Here is a 10,467-nt window from a genome sequence, read left to right as displayed (position 1 = left end):
TTTTTTTGAATAAAGGTTTGCTGTGCTAAGCTACCAAGATTTGGGGATTTCTAAATTTTCTTTTAATTATTTATTTTTTATTTATTAGAAAAGAGGGAGAAAGAGGGAGAGAGAGAAGGAGAGATGAGATTCGTGTAACTTAAATTCTTTGAAAGTTCTCTAAGAAGAGCTGATTTTTCACTTTGCACAGTATTCCTCCCACTGAAGTGATAGCTTGCAAACCCTTTATATTCACTGACTCACACCTCAAATGCCCACAGTAGCCTAGTTCAAAATTGCAAGCAGGTATCTGAACTCCTTTTTCCCTTAAGCATAGCAGAAACCCTGTCTTCAATAATTTTAGCAAGAAGCTAGAACCAGGAATCATACCTGGGAATCAAACCCAAGTACTCCAAGATAGCATGTAGGCACTCCAAGTGGCATCTTGACCACCAATTCAAAAACCCATCCAGCTATTTGGGGATCTAAAAAGCAAAAATGAGAAGAGTGTACCAACTATATGAGTATAAACTATATAAGAAATCTTGTAGAAATACAGAATTCAATGCAGTAGATCTGGCACATGTCCAAAAATTCTGTTTTTCTAGCAAGCACCCAGAAAATGGTGTATGACATGGGTGTTAGACAGAATAAGAGTGTAGTGTTACCTCCAGAGTGACACTTTTCATTCCCCCTTCTATGGTGCTAAAAACAAAAAGTACCATATATACTTTTGTCTGTGGTCTTTACAGTGACCCCCTGCGTGAGGCAACTGCCAATCACTTCACCGCATGGCCACATTTTCAGATTTATTTTGAGCCTCTCTAAAGTACCTAACATTCATAAGGACTGCTCTTTCACTTAAAATCTCTGGAGTTGATGATTTTTCTGGGTTTCTGTTCCCCTTTTTTGATGCTTCGTCTTTTTGCAATGTGTGTTGTAATTGGCTTTTTAAATCTGTCCACTGTAGACAGCAGGTCTCTTGAATATAAAGTAGACTCCCTGTCATGCTTTAATTCCCCAGGCCAAAAACAGAATCTCTTCTCATTAGGCAATTATGCAGTGACCTGAAGTCAATGCAGGAAGACATGGGTTCAAATCCCAACTCAATTGTTCAATAACCATGGGAGCCAAAATAAAGCCTGTGAGTCTTGGCAGAGGTGTTGATGTGTGTGTGCAAAATGTTTATTCCTTGAAAAGAATGAAAAAAAAAAAAGCACCTGACACACAAAGCCCAACTGAGATCATTCCTCTCCCAATTTCTCTTCCCTCTTTTCTCACTAGGATGGATATGGGATGTCCTCTCCTTTACTCTCTTTCCTTGGAAAAATATTCATCCAAATTCAACAACCTTGGGAGATTTTCTTTTGTCTCAATTAAAGAGTCCCTGGATCTCAAGGAGGAGAAATTCACCACTCTGCATTTTTAAAAGTCTCCTCAAATTCACAGCTCAAAATAGGGACATGGTTATTATCACTTTCTAGCTATCAGATATGAAATAGGAGACGGTCATGATAACATAGGCCCATGTTATCAGTCACATGAAAGCAGTCTTCATGCACTTCCCAGCATTTGCATTTGCAGAGTCCTTTATCTCTGTTGTGACTATCAGTGTATCCAGCGGGTGGTAAGGTGGGTGTTTATGTCTGCAAAGTGATCTGCCTGACATTCGGTGGTAAGGATCCTAAGTACATAACCACATGGGGAAAAGTGAGACCTACAACTACTTTATAGGTACGGCTTACTACAGAGGCATAGACTTGAATTGGTGTTGGAGATTCCATTAAGGGCAAACTGTGACAAAAGCCATTTCTATCAAATTGTAAAGACAATGTCAGGTTAATCTACTGGCAGTGGGAAAATTCAAGTGGATATTAAATAATAGGACAAACCTATTGTTTATAACACTGTGATGATGAATTAAATGCTAGCTCCTCACTTTTTGGATGTGTAACCTTGGACAGGTTTCTCACCTTTTGGTCCTAGTTTCAAAAAGTCAGAATAATATTTCGTAAATTGTAAGTTTGAAAATTAAATGAAATCATGCACCTAGAGTACGCAGATTTGCAGAGAGTGAATGATTGCAACGCTCCAGTAAGTGTTTGTGTCCTTGTAATAATCTCTAGGCGAGATGGTCTTAGCGGGTACTGTTGGGACAGGCAGTTAGGAGGGCTTGCTCTCCTGTGTTTCTCTGATTTATGAGTACAAATGTGGGAAGGCACGTGAGTGGTTGATAGGGAAGTGAGGACCAACAGAGCCACTTTTTGATGCCTTTCCAGGCAGTGATATGTTAGTCATTCAATCTCATCCTGTTTTCTTCCTCTTCCTCCTTTTAACACCCAACTCTTCTTCAAAGTTGTTTTAAAAGCAGGATAGACTCCTGTCAACTGAAACTGATTGTTCATTTATGCTAAATAACTATTGCTTCCAAATTGCATTAGATTGCTCAAGCCCTTCATTCTTCTTCATTATGGTGTTTCGACTTGATCTTTTGAACAAACTCTCTTATGCTAGGCTTTCTTCAGAGTTATATGGTAATTTCTGGTATACTTTAAGCTCAACTTACAAACTCCTATCCCCAGAAATGAAAGAAAAACATATCCTTGGCTGTTTTTACTAAGTCAAGAACATATGGAATGGTAGGGAAAATGTATTCAATTACATACAGAACGTTAAGGTAAAACATAACTACAGATATTCCTCAACTAAGAATCAGGTTGCATCCTGATAAACCCATCACTAAGCTAAATATACTGCAAACATAAAATATATTCAAATACATGTAAACTAGCTAACATCATAGCAAAGCAACATGATACACCCCAGAGTATCAATTATTCTCCTGCATGATTATGTGGTGGTGTGGAAAAAGTAGCCCAGACACTGCCCAGCCACTGGGCTTGCAGAAGAAGGAAAACAGAACATTTGGACAACTATTCCAGACAAATGGTGGCAGCAAGTATCTAAGCAAATGGAAACTCTAAGGTTGACTGTGTCAGCCAGTGCACATTGGAAGGGATTCCTCTTCCATGTAAGATCAACAGCATTTCAGAACTATTGCAACCACCTAGACAGAATCTAGAATGTGTGCCATATTGGTATCCTGGGTAGATACCAGGTGGCTGTTCCCCATCCCCAGGTAGTGAGTAGGATAGGAGGCTGGTATGTCTGTCCCCTTATCTCCTCCCTTCTCCCAGAAATAGAAGAAGGAATAGAAAATTCAGAAAAATGATCATACTCACTTTTCCCTAACCCCAGATCCTTCTCACCCTGACCAACTATGTAAACATAAAAACTTTTAAATTGAAAAACTCAGTATTACTTTTCATCATAAATCAATATTCCATTATGCAACAAATATAAACAATACAGTCTATATATATATATATATTGCTGATTTGATTTATTTGCAGGTAAATTCTGAAAATTTTCTTTTTTTTTGGATAAGAATTCCACTCAAAAAGACATTTTACCTACTATCAAGCAAAACATACTCAGACTGTGGTTCCCAGAGCTGTCAGGGTTGGGAGCAGTGTTATCACAGCGAAAAGTCTGCCCCTGTTCAGAAGTAATCCACTTTACAACAGAGGCCAGCTCAGGTCAGGGGAACAGGAATTGAGGAGTTGTGATCAGAAGGTATCCTGGGCTTGAGGCAGGTTGAAGACCCAAGAAGGTAAAAGGCCTCTCTCATGTGAATCTTTCTCAAGGTCTTAGAGTTTAGCCTCCGATGTGTTTCTACAAAAGGAAAATGTTAATTAAGGAGGATTTTGCTCACTGTTAAGCCCTATGAAAAAACAACATGCACAAGTGAGTGTGAAAGAATCCAGCAGACTCTTGGATAAAAGGAAATATGCATAGATAGAAGTGGCCAGAGCAACAGAAGTGCTAATTCTCCTGGGCTAGAGGGTGACTGATGAAACGGAAACAGCCAAACTTCCACTCTGCCCCTGAAAATTAGCAGCTGCCGGCTGACAGACACCTTTCTCACACATGTTTTTGCTCAAGTGATAAGAAGTGAAAAGAGCTCTAACGGGACTATTTTTGGTTGCAAGGCGATCTGTGTTGCTATGAGGTCTGAGATAAGTGGTTAAGTAGGTACCGGATATCGTCCAACAGCTGATCATGAAACCTCTAAAAGTTGAGTTCACTTCTCAGAAATCATCAGTGCATGTGGGCTGTTTAAGAAGGTTGTTCTGTTTCTTGGGGTTTCCCCATTTCCAACCTAGGTGAACTAAAAGGATTCATAGTTTTTGCCTTTACTTTAATATAGTCCTTAAAGTGATCATACTAAAATCCTACATGACCTCCTTAAAGTTGTTTGAGGTGCCACTAATTCAAATGTTCCCCAGCATTTTATGCTGATGATTTTGTAATAGCACCAAAATACCATTTGTCATTTTATCAAGCACTGCCTATTAGATATTTACTGAAACAGGGTATGCAAAGGACAAGTGAATGAATGGAAAGTGTCGCTACAAACGTAGAGCATATGTCACATCTGAGATTTTGCCAGTGTGGGCCCTAAGCCAGCAATCTCTGAAGGTGGTGAGTGACAGGACTATGCCCATGCTAGAATGATAATTTTTATTGTATATTAAGAAATACCTGGTTAGTGACTCTGTCACCATGTAAATCTTATTACTAAGATTTTCTGTGCCTCTGTTTGCCCTTCTAGAACAAGCAGATTAATAATATGTTACCCATCCCATGGTATGTTTCTGACATGTAGTATGTGCTCAATTCATATTAGCTGCTAGTATTGTTCTTCTGTTTCTTAACGTGTACAAGAAAGGACAGTAAAGTAATCTTTTTAAAAAAAATCAGTACCAAAGATCGGCTGCAGTAAAACAAACCAAGGAGTTCAGTAGTTAACGTTCCAGAGGTAGATTTTCATAATGCCAGAGAGGGTGACTGGGGAGTAATGATGGCATAAGAGATATTCAGAAGAAATGACGTCATTCCAGATCTGAAGGGCGAGTACCTAAAGCAAGTATTTTAAGAATCTGAGTGTTGGTTGGTACATTGAGGTTACTTTTTTTAAAAAAAGATTTATTTGTTTCTATGGAAAAATCAAAAATATAGAGAGGAGAAGAGACAGAGAGAAAGATCTTCCATCTGATGATTCACTCCCCAAGTGGCCACAACAGCCAGAGCTGAGCCAATCCAAAACCAGGAACCAGGAGCCAGGAGCCTGGAACCTCTTCCAGGTCTCCCATGTGGGTACAGGGTCCCAAGGCTTTGAGCCATCCTCTACTGCTCTCCCAGGCCCCAAGAAACAAGCTGGATGAGAAGCAGGGCTGCCAGAGCCCATATGAGATCCCGGTGAGTGTAAGACGAGGACTTTAGCCACTAGGCTAACATATCAGGACCTAGAATACACTTTTTGATGACCTAAATTAGGACACTTGTAGGAGTGTAAGGAACATTCAGGATTATTTATTTTATGCACTACTACATTAAAAGTTTACCATATCCACAGTGTCCATCTGCTTAGTCTTTAACGTTTTCTGATTCCTCTTTCCCTTCCCCAAACCTACATGATGTAGCAGCACACAGAGAAACTCCATGCCCACAGGAGACCACAGAAATCTATACTGAGACAGTGGTGTAAAATTCCAGCCAAGACAGGATGTGTTGGTTTATGTCATTTTTTTAACTGTTCAAAAATAGAAAAAAAATAGTTCTATACAAGTTTAGTAAATATTCCTGATATTAATAGTTTATCGCTTGTATACTCTGGGTTGCAGAAAATTTACACTAATAGAAGAGTCTTAGTCACTCTTCATATGGGTAATAAACTACGGCTCAATAACAGAAGGATCCCAATGGTAGAGTAGCTTTCTCTTTTTAATTAAAAATGCAAGATCAAAAATAATATGCTAAAAATTTGTCAGTAGAAGAATCTTTTCTTGAAACATCAATTTAAGACATTAGGCTTAGCTACTATATTTATACAAACTTTAAAATTCTTATAGAAAGACCTGTATGTTGAGTCATCTGAGTGAAGTGGTAAATGAAAAAATTAATGCAGCCAAGGTTATATAAATAGATGTACAGCTGCTTAAAATAAGGCTGTTATAATTCTCCAGTTCTCTGTTCTGGTCAGAACAAAAGATCTGGTGCTCTGATAAGGATATCAAAGGGTTCCACACATACTCAGACTGCAGCAGAGTCTCAGAATACCAACCAGAGTGGGGAACAGATTCTGAATGAGGTCATGTGAGGAACAGCTAATGATTCCAGAAGACAGTGATAATAGGGGCAGAGTTATCTCCAAGCATCCAAGCACCAAGATGTACCTCTATGAGTACAAGATGTGTGGTAAGGATCAAGCCACCATGTATTAACAACTAATGCTTACACAAAATGTACTGCATGCCACACATAAGCCAGGCAATACATGGAGTGACACATGAGGAATCAGAATGAAAAATTAATAATTGTTCTGGTACTGGGATACAAGGCAATGCAACTGGATTCCAGAGCTCGTATTATCAAATATTATGTTGTTTTGCTAATATAGTAAAATATATTCCAAATCAACCAAAAAAAACCCTCTCTATTTGTCAGGTTAAAGGTGAAATATGCTATCTCACTCCAAAAGTAGTGAGTTTCTTTCACTAGAAAGATGTTAGGAACATAAACACGTGAAGGCTAAGGCAGAATTCTTTAGTCTTGTTCACTAGCCATATTCTCTTTTTCTGAGCCCTACACATTGACTGTGTATGTCTATCTCCTTTGCAGTTAGCTGTGGGTTGGTGACTGAGTTCTGGCTAATGAACCGTGGGTGGAAGTGGTATCTACCACATCCAGACTGCCCTTTAACTTCCTCTCACCCACAACCCCACCTTCCAGCTTTATCTGGTGAATGAAAGAGGAACACCCTGGTTATCAAAATAAATAAATAAATAATAAGAGTACAGTCACAAGATGGAAGAAAACTGGGTGCCCTTGCTGATCTGCATTGAAATAAAATGGGTGAAAAACAAATTTCACTATGATGAGTCCAATGAAATTTTGACTGTTTAACTTAACGCTGTTTCTTAAAGCAGTTACTCTCTATGACTAATACAGAGATTATGTGATGGGGAGAATTTAAGTACTTGGTAAGTGTTATCTTTTAACAGTTATCTTTTAAAGGCTATTCCATCTTGAAACTCAGAGTTTTCAACTAAGCAAACCAAATATTGAAAATACCCCGGTAAAAAACTCATAACCAAATGAGAGTAAAGTTCATATATTAATTTCTCTTGTCACAAAATGTAAGTGATGTAATGGCTAGAAACAATTCAAATATCCAACTTTACTACCTCAGAATTTCAATTATTTGAAAGGCTGGAGACTCACTGGGTCCTCAGGTTGCGTCTCTAGAAGCCAAGATCAAGGTGCCTGAAGTCCTGAGTTCTTCATTGGTGTCTCTAGGGGAAAATCTAGTTGCAACCTCACACAGGTTGTTAGCCAGAATCATTTCCCAATGGTTGCAAGACTGAGGTCCCTGCTGGCTATCAGCCACAGGTAAATCTTTGCTCCTAGAAATACTCATACGTCTGCTCTTCCTTTACATTTTGCTAGTTCATATATGAAGGCCCTTTCATAATTTGAATCTGACTTTTCCAAAAGGAAAGCGGCATTTCTTTGACTCCAGCTGGGGAATGTTCTCTGCTTTTAAGGGCTCCTATGATTATATTACATCTATTGGGTTGTATAAAATAATCCCCCCGAGTCCATTATCTGATTTATATTTGCAACATCTATTTTACCGTCAGCAAGCATATTCACAGATTCCAGAGATTACAGTGTGGGCATCTGTTAGGGAGGCTACTCTGCCTATCCAGCTCCCTCTTTGATTGACAATCACATCAAGCTGGCCTTCCTAGAGTTGAATGTAGTTCCCTCAAGGGAAATTAAGGTGATATGATTAAAAAAAAAAAAAAGAGTGAACTGAGTGCAGTAAAGATGAAAGTAAAAATTCCCTCCTTGAATCCTCACAGTTTTTGATTAGGGCTAATATCTAGAGCCAATCTTTGGAATAAGCAGATCCTTGACTAGCAGTTATGAAAGAGGATGTACTCAAGATTAGCAAATTTTAAAAGTATGAAGAGATGAAAGAGAATAAAATTATGAGTTCAATCTTCCCAAGTCACTCTAAGTAATAAGCTTATAAATTCATTTCTACATTGAATCATTAACCAAATATGCAACAGCACCAATATACAAGGTACTTTGTTAGGGGCTAGAAAAAAATTTTCCTAAAATTTCTTGTTCACCATTGTTGAAGAGGCCATAATACAGGTCAGTGGTCTCTAAACTGTTGAGGGTATAAAGAAGAGCTAGGAAACTGCCTACAATACTAACATCCTATCCCCACAATTTCAAGCCCCTAACTCCATCCCAGCATCCTGTTAATTCACCTGGAAAGAAAGCAGGAGCTGGCCCAACGTGGAAGTCCTGGATGTAATTCCAGGCTCCTGGATGTGGTAGGGCCCAGCCTAATAACCGTTGCAGCCATTTGGGTAGTTAGCTATCACACAGAAGAGCTCTCTCTTCTTCTACCTCTCTCTCTCAATCTCTCTCTCTCTCTCTCTCTGTAATGCTGCCTTATAAGAGAAACAAATCTTTTGGGGGAAAATGAAATGAAGAGTCCTATACTCTCTGTTATGATCTGAAAGTGGTAGTCCCTCCAAAATTCATGTGATGATACCAGCAGGCAGTCTCTGAAAACTGAGTCAGTTTTAAGGACTCCTCCCCTACCAAATGAATTAGAGCTGTATTAGAGTCTATAATCGTAGTTCCCCTCTCCTTTTCTGCTTGAGAGGACACAGTGTTTCGACTTGCCAGATGATGCGGCATCAAGGTACCATCTTGGAAGCAGGGAGTAGACTTTCTCATAAACCGAAGCCACCAATGCTTTGATCTAAGACTTCATTCTCTACATCCACGAGAAATCCATTCCTGTCCTCTATAAACTAACCTGCTAACCTGTTCTGATCACACAGCATAGTGCAGACTAAAACACCCACCTCCAGAGGCAGTAATTGAGAAGATATAGGGAAAGGCCCTCAGTTCAATATCTAAGATAACATCTATCATCATAGTAACTGCTCAATAGATATTCATCAATAAGGGAATGACTGAATTTAATAAAAATGCCCAGTGATTCTAATGTACAAACTGTGAATCATTTGGGGAGAAATTGACAATCTTGGCAAAAAGCTGAATCAGGCAGTTATTGTGGGATCAATTAAATAAGATGCTTTGGCTTTGTAGTTCAAAATATGCTGAAAAAACATCAATACCACTTCTTTATGAAGTTGATTGCTATTTTTGTTTAAAGAACCTGAATTTAGTCTAAAAATAAGGAAGAAAATGTCTGAACCTAGAAGGGAAATAAGAGACACATCCAGGAATTTTAAGCAGAATGAGGTCATAGAAAGCTGTTGTTTTTCTACAACTCTCTTTTGCAGGATAATTCCACCCAATAACAGACCAGTTGATCTTGCACCTGTGCTCTACGTCTGGCACTTATCTGGGTCAAACCAAAGAGAGCAGCCAGTCCCTGGAAATAGATAACACACCCTGTCACTGGGACTCAGAGCTTGTTTAGCCATTCTTATCACCAGACATTCTTATCCAGAATCTATTCAGGAGCAGATTCCATGCCATTTAGGCAGCATACCAGAACAACAAAAGCATAGGGCTGTCAGACCAAGCTGCTCTCCCTTCACACATCCATCACCTCCCAGTTTCAGATCCACAAGTTACTTCTTCTAGTGTTCATGTGTTTTGATTTTAGAAATGTTAAGAAAGATTCTCACTGATGGTTTCCAAAATGTGTCCCTTACGACCAACTGTATAACCTCCCTGTGCTTTACTTCCTCATCTGCAACAGGAAGATGCTAAGGACACTTGCATCACAGTGTTCTTAGGAAGATTATGTGACACAACACATGTAAAACACAGTGCTTGCCACAGGTCAGTGTGCAGATACACTTTTCTAGGACAAGACTGATTTTAGTGTTGTATGTGACATGCCAGAGCTAACAGCCGTGGTTTGGAGATTGTCCTGTGCCATTGCTGCCAGTGTGGGTACAGTGCTTGCCTGCATCAGAGTACACATGGTCTGTGGGTGATTCTCAATACCCTTGTCATGGGTCTGTGTTATAAGAAGTGTCGTAATTGAAGCAATCTTTCATAGAGTAAAGTGCTACTGCTAGTTGCCTGGATGACAACAAGATAGAGAAGCACAGGGTTTCAAGTTAATTTTTCTAGCCCTTAAGTCACATCTCAGGTTGTCTTAGTCTCCCATTATAAATTGCAATGTTCTTTGTTCAATAATGATTGGGTCAGTTTTATTTTATATACTATGGGGAAACTGAAGTATGAAAAACAACATTTAAAAAGTACTTATAATTTTTCTTTTTTTCTCATGTTACTTTCAAAATTCCATCAAACTATTTTTGCATCTATTTCATAGATGAGAAAATTATT

Source organism: Ochotona curzoniae, unplaced genomic scaffold, assembly GCF_017591425.1.
Source record: "Ochotona curzoniae isolate NIBS_2020 unplaced genomic scaffold, NIBS_Ocur_1.0 contig_1014, whole genome shotgun sequence".
Lineage (NCBI taxonomy): Eukaryota > Metazoa > Chordata > Mammalia > Lagomorpha > Ochotonidae > Ochotona > Ochotona curzoniae.
The sequence above is the reverse complement of the archived record's forward strand: the minus strand, read 5'-3'. Positions refer to the sequence as shown.